At 31.8% G+C, this 10,997-nt stretch overlaps 1 protein-coding gene across 6 annotated transcripts in view; it reads left to right on the top strand.

Annotated features, from left to right (window-relative positions):
- The first annotated feature begins 2,602 nt into the window (after positions 1-2,602).
- Positions 2,603-10,997, top strand: part of LOC118191585 (forkhead box protein P4-like) — an 821,276-nt gene continuing 812,881 nt past the window's right edge. For 2 of the 6 annotated variants that reach the window (XM_085825716.1, XM_085825717.1), the window contains exon 1: positions 2,608-2,850. The gene's annotated coding sequence lies outside the window, so the exon portion shown is untranslated. Of the gene's footprint in view, positions 2,851-10,997 lie in introns of all 6 variants that reach the window. The other 4 variants (XM_085825725.1, XM_085825724.1, XM_085825723.1 and 1 more) reach the window with 3 other exon arrangements.

Raw genomic sequence — 10,997 nt, 5'->3', positions numbered from 1 at the left:
AATTTATTATGAACCTGAACGCACGGAACAATGTATATATATACTGTTTTGGGGTATCAAAAAGTAAAAATAGAAAAATGAGCCAAAAGTGCAAAGTCCAGAGAAAAAGACAAAATTCATGACTAACTTGGAAATAATAATGAAGACCATGAAGATGTGATAACTACAGAGGACCCTCAAGCTCATTCATAGATTGCGTTAGATATTTTTCCAGGAAGTGTTTCAATCATGGTGCGAGAACTGAAGTGCTTAAAGCAAAGAGTGACGTTGTTTCCTTGTTAAAGAACCGTCGCGCGTAGTCACCAAAACCAGCAAACGTAATCGCCTAGTCTGGTCGAGTGACACATACTGTATGTACTAATCTGAGTTGGCAATCCTACTAGAATGAACATTTCGCGTGTGTGGCATACCTACATCCGTAGAAATGAAGCAATTAGCATATCAAAGACCGTTGGTCGGTGCAGTTGCGGGTTGAAGCAATGGAAGCTTTCATCAAAACAGACTTTTCACCCATGTTCAGTGGGTATTGTAAAGGAACATTAAAACTCGAAAAAACTGTGAACAAGATAACTGAAGGATAGAGACAAAATGGCGCAGTGGCAAGCGCAAACATGGCTGCAGAGGCACACTGTTGCACAGGTTATGTTCAGACGGGCCATGGAAACCTTCCCATATCGCCTCAAATTGTGTATACGAGTAGAAGAAGGGCCAGAATAAGACTTTTAGAGGTCCTAAACACTGAAAACATTTAGGGGACCCGCACATACATTTACACCTGTTTTCCCCCTTCTTTATTGCTTAGTTTCAGTTCAGCTGAACTTTGCATTTCATGGTAAAACTGGCAATTGGAAATTTTTGTAGCTCCCCCTTTCTTCGAATCCCTAAACACCTTCTTGTGCTGGCTTATTTCTCTGATGCTCTAAGCACGTACTTATTTTGCTTAATTGCTAAATCAGCTTTGAGTAGAAGGACGATATTTAGAGAACATTATTTTAAAGGTTCACTAATGTTTGTATTTTTCGTATTACGCCTATGTGTATGCTACAGAGGATTGGTTCCTGACCAGGACAACGAAAGGCCGCCAGAACAGGATATGGAGTATCATACTGTCGATTGGTATTTAAATGAATATGTAGCAATTACAGAAACCGAGTTGAATTTGATAACACTGGCGTGAATAACTGCCGTGCTCGAATGGACCTTCATATAAACGAAGGTTCTAGCCCTTGAATAGGCAGCTAATTTTCACCATAGCCAATCACCCACGACGTTACTACAAGCACTACCGTCTTTATGTTGCCAGCTGGTAGATACATTATGCGTCGCTATATAACGTGCAAATTTCAAACGTTTTCAAACATTTATTGGGGTAGCCACTTTACCAAGGAAGTGCCAAGAGGACAATTGTGGAACGGATACAGACCAGATTTAGTCAAGTTTAATTTCTGGCTTGGCCAAGTTCTAAGCATAGTAACTAAACGAATTTTATTTAACTTGAATGTACATTTCATGTGAAATAAGAAAACCAAACAGACACAGTGAATGAAATGTTCTGCAGTGATGAACGAAAACGCGCGAACACAGCTGATAGTTAACTGATACTAACTACTATATGATCATTTAGTTTTAAGAAGAAACTATTACATGCACTACAGAAAAAAGATTTTTTTTTTTTTTTTTTTTTTTTTGCAGAATTAGATGTATATTTTTCAATGCTCACATTTACAAAATAATTCGAAAATATAAATACTACAGAGAAAATATAATTGAAACACAAGAAAATGCTTTTAATGTTTAAAACTATTTTCATTATTAAGTTATATTATTTTTTTAATTTCAGTTATTTGATGATTTATAAAAATCTGTAAGAATCATTATTATTTTTTTCTTTTTTGTATTAAAAACAAATTGTAACAAATTTAATACTTTCAGTCGTTTCCTTCTCGAGTACATAAAACAAATGATGATATGCGGGAATCTTATTTGCATGGCATTCCATGTACTAGGGATTAATAAAAAAAATTCTACTTATGTATGGAAGTGTTATTTTAGTCTAACAACATTAAAAAATAAGTAAACAAACTTTCACGTGAAATAAGGTTTGAAGAAAGAAAGCACATAATGAAGATCGTTGAAACGGTTTCTCAACGGCGAGAGCGAGCGCGCGCGAGAGAAAGGAAAAGGGGAGAGTCTTAGAAAGAAACAAAACAGACTACCAGCAAAATACAGATTTCAGAGCTGAGAAGCAAACGCCGGACGTATCTTTTCCCTTTTTTAAAATGGCTACCGCCAGAAAACAAAACAAAGTCGCAGAGCGATCTGTTAAAAGTTTTATCTTTTCGGTAAGAGAGACAGGAATAAAAGGAAAAGAAAAGAATAGGAGAAAATAATAAAAAAAGAACGCGAAAAAAAGAGTTAGAAACAGTCTGAGAGCCATGGACGTGTGACCTTGTATCATCCTAGGCAAGGGATCTAAATTTGTCTCTCATTCTCTGTTTACCCAGCAGGTGCGCGTGACGTCACAGATGCTGGGCGAATCGCAGCCACGAATAACACCGCCAGCCTCCGCGACGGGAAAGTAGTCCACGGATGAAAATTCACCGATAAGAGTCAAAATTTTGCAAAAACTCCCAAAAAAGTTGCTTGAAAAGAATCCGGAGACGTAAAAATTCCCCAGAATGGTTGTATAAATGGGCAAATAAATTAAAAGTGGCGGAAGAATATATTTTTATTTACACGCCGGTTTAGCAGCACGCGCAAGCCTTCTCGCTGCCTAAAGTGTTGGGTGATAGGGAGAATTGTTCGTTATGCCGCCTACCGCTAATTCCACACTGTTCCAGTAAAAAAAAGGTGAGTTCTTATTAAAAATGTTAAGCTTTATGTCTTGTCATTCAAGTGACATGGCGCGAAACGTCGTCTGCCAGACATATCGAACGTTTTTGGGATGTGACAAAAGTAACGGTCGGTTTCTCCCGTGGATACCACGAGTAGCCGGCGTTTTAATCGTCTGCTCCCCAACGATGCATTTATAATTAGTGTTACACCATAGCAGTCGTGACGTCATAGTCATGCATATGATTTGTTCTATATCGTGCGAAATATGGATGATATCTTCACTTCCCTAAGGTGTTCACAATGTTTGCTGTGCATCCTCACACGTATAAAATTAAAACTAATATTTTCAATTTGTGTAAAATAACACATGACTTGTCAACTTCATGAAAGAATTTCTTGATACTTTGTTGCTAACGTTCAAACGTTTTCTAAAATTAAATGGGTTTTTCAAAGATTAGCTGGGGGGCTTTTTTGAATGCTCATATGTCACCGGTTTTTGGAGCAATGGAGCACCGGCAAAGAGTGCGGTGTATTCGGCGTCCCCGAAAGCGTTACTTCCGGCGGCGGCTCATCGTTTGCTGAAGGCAGTTTGTAAATTTCTTTTCTATTTTCAATTGTTGTAAAGTTTGTTGGATGTTCGAAGTACTTGAATGGTTGTCATGTTTCGTCTACAATACGTATATCTCTTTTTTTAACATTTTCACAAAAAGTTAGAAAAATATTTTTCTTTTCTGAATCTTCCTTTAACTTTACACAAACTTTTAGAAATTTCACTCAAAGACGTTGGGTCAATCACGTTGGGTTTCTTTTATATTTTTTCGTTTTTATAAGTGAAATTGGAAGAGTTTATCTGATTTTTTTTCTAATTGTATATTATTTTTAGTAATATCTTCTTTTACATTTCTTTATAAAACACATTTTTATTTTTTTCCTTCTCTCTCTCTCATTTTTCTAACAGTTTTCTTTTCTCTTTCCCCCTTTCTTTCTTTCTTTTTTTTTTTTAAATCCGTTTCATATTTTCCTTGTACTCTAATGGATGCCATCTTAGGCGATCTAGTAATTTCTCAGATTTCAGTGGATGCCATCTTTAACTTTCTCTAAACCTACAGACATAAAAGAATGCCCCGTTTTGAGAAAGGGGTTAATAGATATTTAAAGCATCTTTGTTATGCATATTAATACTATTCATTCATAATTTATTTTAAGAAAATTACATATTATCACAGTAGGCATAAATTCAAATGATTTAAATAAGCTATGAATTTTAAAAATGATTTGTAAGTAATCATTAAATAATACAAACTATAATATTCATCAATTTTGTCACATTACTTCATAATTTGTCGTATGTGTTCAGTAATCCAAATCCCATATGAGCATTGAATTATTATCTTTATTTGTTCATACATTTATTTAGGACGAGAATAAAAAGGGCTAAATTATTGTAGATATAACAAACTCTCTTACATCCGTAAAAAACTTTGACAATTCTGTTTATTCTTCATTTATTAGCAGAAAAAGTTGAGAGTTTTTTCCGTTATGTTATTCTATTATTTTTCTGTGTTTTTAGTTTGTTGATAATTCATTAAAATATTTTGCTTCTAATTTTGTTTATCTTTCGTTAATTATCTCAGACTATTGATTTTTCGCCGTTACTTTAAAGAGAAAGAAATTAAATGGGAGGAACTGTAAATAATTTGAAAGAAAAATATCTAAATTTTATCAGCAGGATTTCGTTTATAAGAAGTAAACGAAAATTAAAAAGACTTTCCAAACAGAATGAAATTTTACCTATCATTTTCCGATTACAAAATGGTCATATTACAGAATTTTGAAATTTTTTTTTATAAGAAGACAATATTTTGAGAAACCCCGACACTGTAGAGTCATTAGTTTAATCGGAAGCAGAAAAGTTGAAAAATACGCAACCGCCTTCGCCGGGAATCGAATCACGGACCTCTGGAATACCGGCCCAGCGTGATACCGTTACACCACGAAGGCACGCTAGGGAAGTGGGAGAAATACCTTATAACACCACCTCCCCCTGCCCCTGCAAAAATTTATTTTTAGTAACAAATTAAAATTTGATTTCATTAGAAAGACTTCGCAAGTGATCGATATATAAATTTTATTAATTTAAAATAAATGCTTAAATGCATTACTAATTTAAAATAAATACATATGCAAGTTTTATAAAATCAAAATAAATGCACGAGATCAATCTGAAAATTTCATTAAGAGGAAGATATAGAGTAATCAATTTTCAAATTTTGTGGAGGCATAACAAAAGCTTATAGTCGTAAATTAAAGTATAAAGATTGACATATTATTTTATTGCATTTTTAATTGACTGGCAATAAAAGACGGATTTTTGATATCTTTCCAATAATAATATTTATTTCAGTAATAATTATTAATGACAAATATTCCAATAATAATGTTTTAGGTATTTTAAATTTAATTTTAATATCAAATAGTAGAAAGGGTAATTGTCATTATACCCATTATTTCGTCAAATTTATTTACATGAATCTATAGTATAACAGTTTCAAATTTCAAAATGCGTTAAAACAAATTTATTTCTTTAATATACTTGTGCAAAATTAGGAACAAAGGGAATTTTTTTTAATAAAATATAAACAAAAGTATATGGAGAAGGTGGAATTTCGTAACAAAATTTTAATATCGTTTTCAAATATTTTCCGATTTTAATTATATTTTCCCTTTTTACACTGAATTGTAACAACCTTTTTTGTGATGATTTTATTTCAAGATTATTATCAAAATTACTCGTTAAATAACAAGCGACATTGCTAACCCGTACTGTTTATTATTAAATATCCAAATATTGTAACTGCGTTATACTTATTAATAGTAACCGTAATATTAACATATACTGGTATAATCATTATATTATGTACACATCATAAACAGGAAAAATATTTACTAAAGAAAATGACATTAACAGTACACAGTTATTAAAAAAATTACGGAAATACGCTATTCGTTTTGTATCCGTTAAGTCTCTTGGAGCTATTTTCATAAACCTAAAACTTTTATTTTTATATTAAAGTAATTTACATGTACCCGAATAATTAAAGTATTATTGTATCACCCGAATAATTAAAGTTTATATTATATTCGAATTATACACCCGAAAATTTTAATATTATAATTATTATAAATTATTATATAATAATAAATATTATTATATTATAATTATTATAAATTATAATATTAAAACATTAAATTATACCCAAATAATTAAAGTTTATTTTTGTAAACGGTTAACAGATAAGAGTTAAAATTATTATGAGAAATTTAATTGCAGCGTCATTATAAACTTTGTGTGTAAAAAATAAAATGTCTGATTATTAGTCCAAAGGGGCTTTGTCCCTGAAGGACTATTGTTTTCGTTTTGGGATTTTGCGTTGTATCACTATAAATGTCCGTTTCACTTTTCAAACTGTAGCCACCAAATGTTAGAGTCCTGCATTATATTTGAAAAAATTAAATAACGAAAAATCTGCATAAATCTGTACTGATATATACTGACTATGTACGCTGTGATAAAACAGCGGTACATAGAGCCATCGAATTTTGAGTGACGTAATCCTCCTACGAATATGGGCATGTGGAAGACCAAATTTTAAATTTGGAATTTGTTTTATTATCGATTTCATATTTTGTAAACCTTTAACGATTTTTTATTAACAAACTCAAGGATTTCAAAGCGAGCAATGGCGATACTCTACGGGGGAAAAATAACCTTTTCATCTCCAGCGCGCGGAATTGTGTATCGGAAATTCTAAAGATTGACTCATTTTAAAATTATTTTACGACATTGCTATTGAACTGAATTTTATGGTTTAAGTGCTAAGAACATGATATTTAATAGGTAACACACAAAACGTTAAAAAAACGCCCCTTTGGACGTAATTTAAAATCTGAAACATTTCAGATTTTTTTAAAATCATATTATTTTTTATGAGTAACCTGTTGTTGGCATAGTCTCTGTTTTAATTTTACTTGTTCCAAATAGCTGCATGAAACGATCATTGAATATGCCTCCGAATATGCATTATGTATTAACTCCAACTGGTATTTATTCGTTAATATTTTGAATCTGCTTTTATCCCCGAAATTTAAGCACTTAAAATCACAAAATTTATCCAATTTAAAAAATAGTATATCTTGAATGTCCGTAATAAAAGCCTTCACGCAGTGCAAGCCGTTTGGAACCGAAATGCTAAGATTTATAAGATATGAGAAAGTTGTTTTTATTTGCCCACTACATGCTAGAGAATAAACGACATGTGACCGCAGTCGTAGGAAAATAGAGGCTATCTGATAAACCCTTTACAGTTCGTAAAAGTGTTCCTGATAAAGATATCCTATCGCCATCTCCGTTCTTCTGTCTATTTATTCCATACTGCATGTTCGCGTAGAATGTAGAACTTAAATAAGTATTAAAAGAAAGACGTTCGGTGGACTGACAAGAGGACTTTTTAATAGCGTCATACTGTCCTTATCTGTGAAAGTGTGTAATCTCTTGCACTGTGTTTTTGAAATTGATTCAATCGAAAATAGATCTTTAAGACCGTAATTTTTAGGTCCCAAAACCATTTAATTTTCTTGTATCTCATGCCGTTAATTAGATTTTGCACGACTAGAATGATTATTAGATTATCAAAACTATTTATAAATTTATATGTAAATACTAAAACGTATCCTGGTCATTTATTTTAAAATGTTTTAAAGGAAAATCACAATTTATATTGACGATGTCGGGGACTCTGAAATTTCTTAAGTATTGTACCACACGAATAAGGATAAAAAACATGTGCGCCATTATGTACACCGAAAGAGGCAACATTTTGCATTCATTTTAATCTTTTGTGTAAAATTTGTACCATAAAATATGTAATGTACCATTAGTCGTACATGTACCATAGTTTGAGGAACTCTGGATTAGATTTCTTCCCTGTATATGTAGACAATAATATATTTTCTGTTAAAGATGCACACTAACACGTCACGATTTGTGTATGTGTATATGCCGTACAGACATACGCATTAGCATCGTTACCGTTTCGAAAACCATTTTAAAATAATTTGATCATTTAACCCTTTCAATCTCACTTACCGAAAAGACCGAACTGACTCATCCAACAAAAAGCCCTTCCGTTTCATCCATGTTAGCAGCTAAGAACTCGACCTCAGTCTGTGTCAGTTCATAATGCTGGGCCTGAAATGTAGATATGTAAAAATCGTATGATGTAGATTAATATAGAAATGACGAAATGAAGATTTAGAATATGTAAGATAAAAAATATGTAAATCAATATTATAACTTAAATGAGAAGTAGTCCTTTAATTTTTATTTTAATGTCTGTTTTCCCTCTCTATTCTAAAAGTACTACGTACATGTAACAGCAAAATGCAAGATAGACGAGGTAAGGGGCACCACATTAGAAGCGTAAATGATGAGATTAGGTTATTTCGAATACGGAAAAGCACATGTAGGCGATCAGCCTGAGGAGAGGATGTTTTCGTAAAGGTTTTTCTAAAAGAAACCGGCTCGTATTCACATTACACATGGGGAAAATTATTAAACCCAATTGCGCAGCCAATCCGTTCTCCTAGGATTGAAAGCATTTCAGACTCTCGGCATCACTCGCAGTCTTAATCACTCGAGCCCTTAGTGGGGCCATTGAAGTCACTATATAAATCTGTATATGAAAATTGTTCACTATGTAAGACGGGGCTTATTTTTTCTTCTAAAGTAAGAGAAGTAGTGGCTGGGACATATATGTCTCTTTGGTTCCGAACTTAAATCAGTAAACTTACTTTATTATTTAAATATAAACGTGATTTACCATTTAAATTATTATCATTGTACAGTAGTTTAAATTAAAATAATACTGTAGCTGAATTAATTTCACTATACCTTTGTCTTGCTTTCTTTTCCTGTTGTATAATTAATTCTCCAAATAGGACGTATTCAGAAAATGACGTGCTTTCAAGACCTGCTATAAAATACTTACGTAGTTGCGCATTATCATTCTCATATACATTTTATAGCATTCTTTGGTTATTTTACGTGAACAGTATTTAAAGTATTAATGCAATCCAAAAATAGTTCACGTTTACTGTAGCGTATCGTTTAAGAGGAAAAAAATTCATTTACACATTTAGCAGCGGAAAACAACCATCATAAGTATTATAAAGTGCTTTACGGCATTTTAAACGTGTACAGAATTTGTAGATTTATATCAGTCTGATGATTTAGTTATTCAGTTTGAGTAACTCTTCAGATCTTTTCTTGATCCATTTCAATACCGCTCTATAAAATTCGTTTATAAATGGTTTTATCAAATTAGAAGTAGTTGATTTAGCTATCAGTTTTGAGTGATTCTTCAAATCTTTTGTTGACTTATTTTAAAACACCCTTGTATATGATTTTTTTTCATACGTGACTTGTTATTATCAAATTATAAATAGTTTTCACATATACTTAGCGAATACTGATTATTTTCGAACCTGTATGTTTCAAAATCGCATTATTCGAAACAGATATGAGAAATACTATATACTTAAGGATATGTACTTTCGAAATTTTAAAGTAGAATACAGCGAATGCCATCTTTTCGTCAAAACTTATTTTCATAGCGTTTATATTAACTTTCTGTGCATATAGAGAAATAATGTAATTTTTGTTTTATTTGTTGATGCTGTGGTAAAAATTTCATTTTTATCACTGAAAACAAATGTTTAAAACTTTCCCTGTCTGTAAAAGTCCTTTGTTAAAAAGATTATATTCTGTTGTGTAATCTTTCAGATAATCTTTTTATTCCTTAAAAGTTTTAAAGATTTAAAGATTGCTGAAGATTAGACTGAAGTTTGTTAGGTCCTTTTTCGTAATCGCTCGAGCTTTGAGGATTGCTTTTAATGACGTAATTAAAGGGACAGAAATTGTATTTCGTATTTATCTTGTATTTTTAAATGTATATAACACATGATTAGAAAATGTTCTTATCACAGACGCAAGAGTTTGACTTAATTTCCTTTAAACTAAAAGAATGGTTTGTATTGTAGCTTTTGCGCTTAAAGATATTTGGTCACCAAAAATGAAAAACCGAATAGCGTAAAATACCCTTGATTTGTCGCAATAGCTACAGTGCGGAGAACTTTATATACGAAGCAGGTGGAATACAAATTTCTGTTCTTCCGTGTTGTCTTGAAAATTAGCTGTTGGGCATTAAATTATGATCATCATGATCAAACATTTAGCATTTCCTGTCTACTCGTAATTGCAGTATGCCCAGTCTTATTTCTCGAAATCGCTTACGTAAAAACATCAATTATTTTATTAATAACAACGAAGTCTTTTTCTAGTTGGGAAGAGTCGACGAAGAAACACTAAGAAAATGCCCCCCCCCAAATCAGAATTTTGCCGTTTTGCATAAAGGAATTTCTCTCTTTTTATAGAAAGATTTTTAGATTTTCCATTCTTTCGTATTTTTAATCCACAGAAATATCTTTCTTCATATTTCTAACAAAGCTGTCTCTTTTATTTAAATAAAGTAACACAAAAAAGCTATATAAATATGAAACTTTATACAAAGCCTACTTACATGCATACAGATGCATGAAAGCAATGCATACAATGCCTACTTTCATGCATATAAAGTTTTTTAGCTTGTCCACTTACATACATACATACAAAACTATGCATATATCTTATAGATGAAAGTAATTAACAATATACACATCCATGAATGTATAGTTATCGTTATAAAGAAGACAATTATTATATTATGGGATGATCATCAAAAAGTATAATTATCATTAGTCTGTTTTCTTTCGATACCATTATTCTTTAGATCTTCAGTTCAAATATAACGTTTCTGGCGTACGCAACTAAAAACCTTTTACACTGCTGTAACTAATATTGCCTAAAGAGTTATAATAAATATTTGTAATCTCTTGTATATGTATAAGTAGTCTAAGCTGTTTGAGATATTTTAAAGGCTAAGTATTATGAAAATACTAATTTGTACACTAAGCATCTTAAATATTTGCTGAAAATCATAAAATTTTCGAGTCCATTTGAACGATGTTTTTGCGTGACATCTGACCGTACGGTCAGAAAAAATGAT

Source organism: Stegodyphus dumicola, chromosome 10 (genome assembly GCF_044657685.1).
Source record: "Stegodyphus dumicola isolate Sdum_Otavi_A_Nest chromosome 10, ASM4465768v1".
NCBI classification, from domain to species: domain Eukaryota; kingdom Metazoa; phylum Arthropoda; class Arachnida; order Araneae; family Eresidae; genus Stegodyphus; species Stegodyphus dumicola.
The sequence above is the reverse complement of the archived record's forward strand: the minus strand, read 5'-3'. Positions and strand labels throughout refer to the sequence as shown.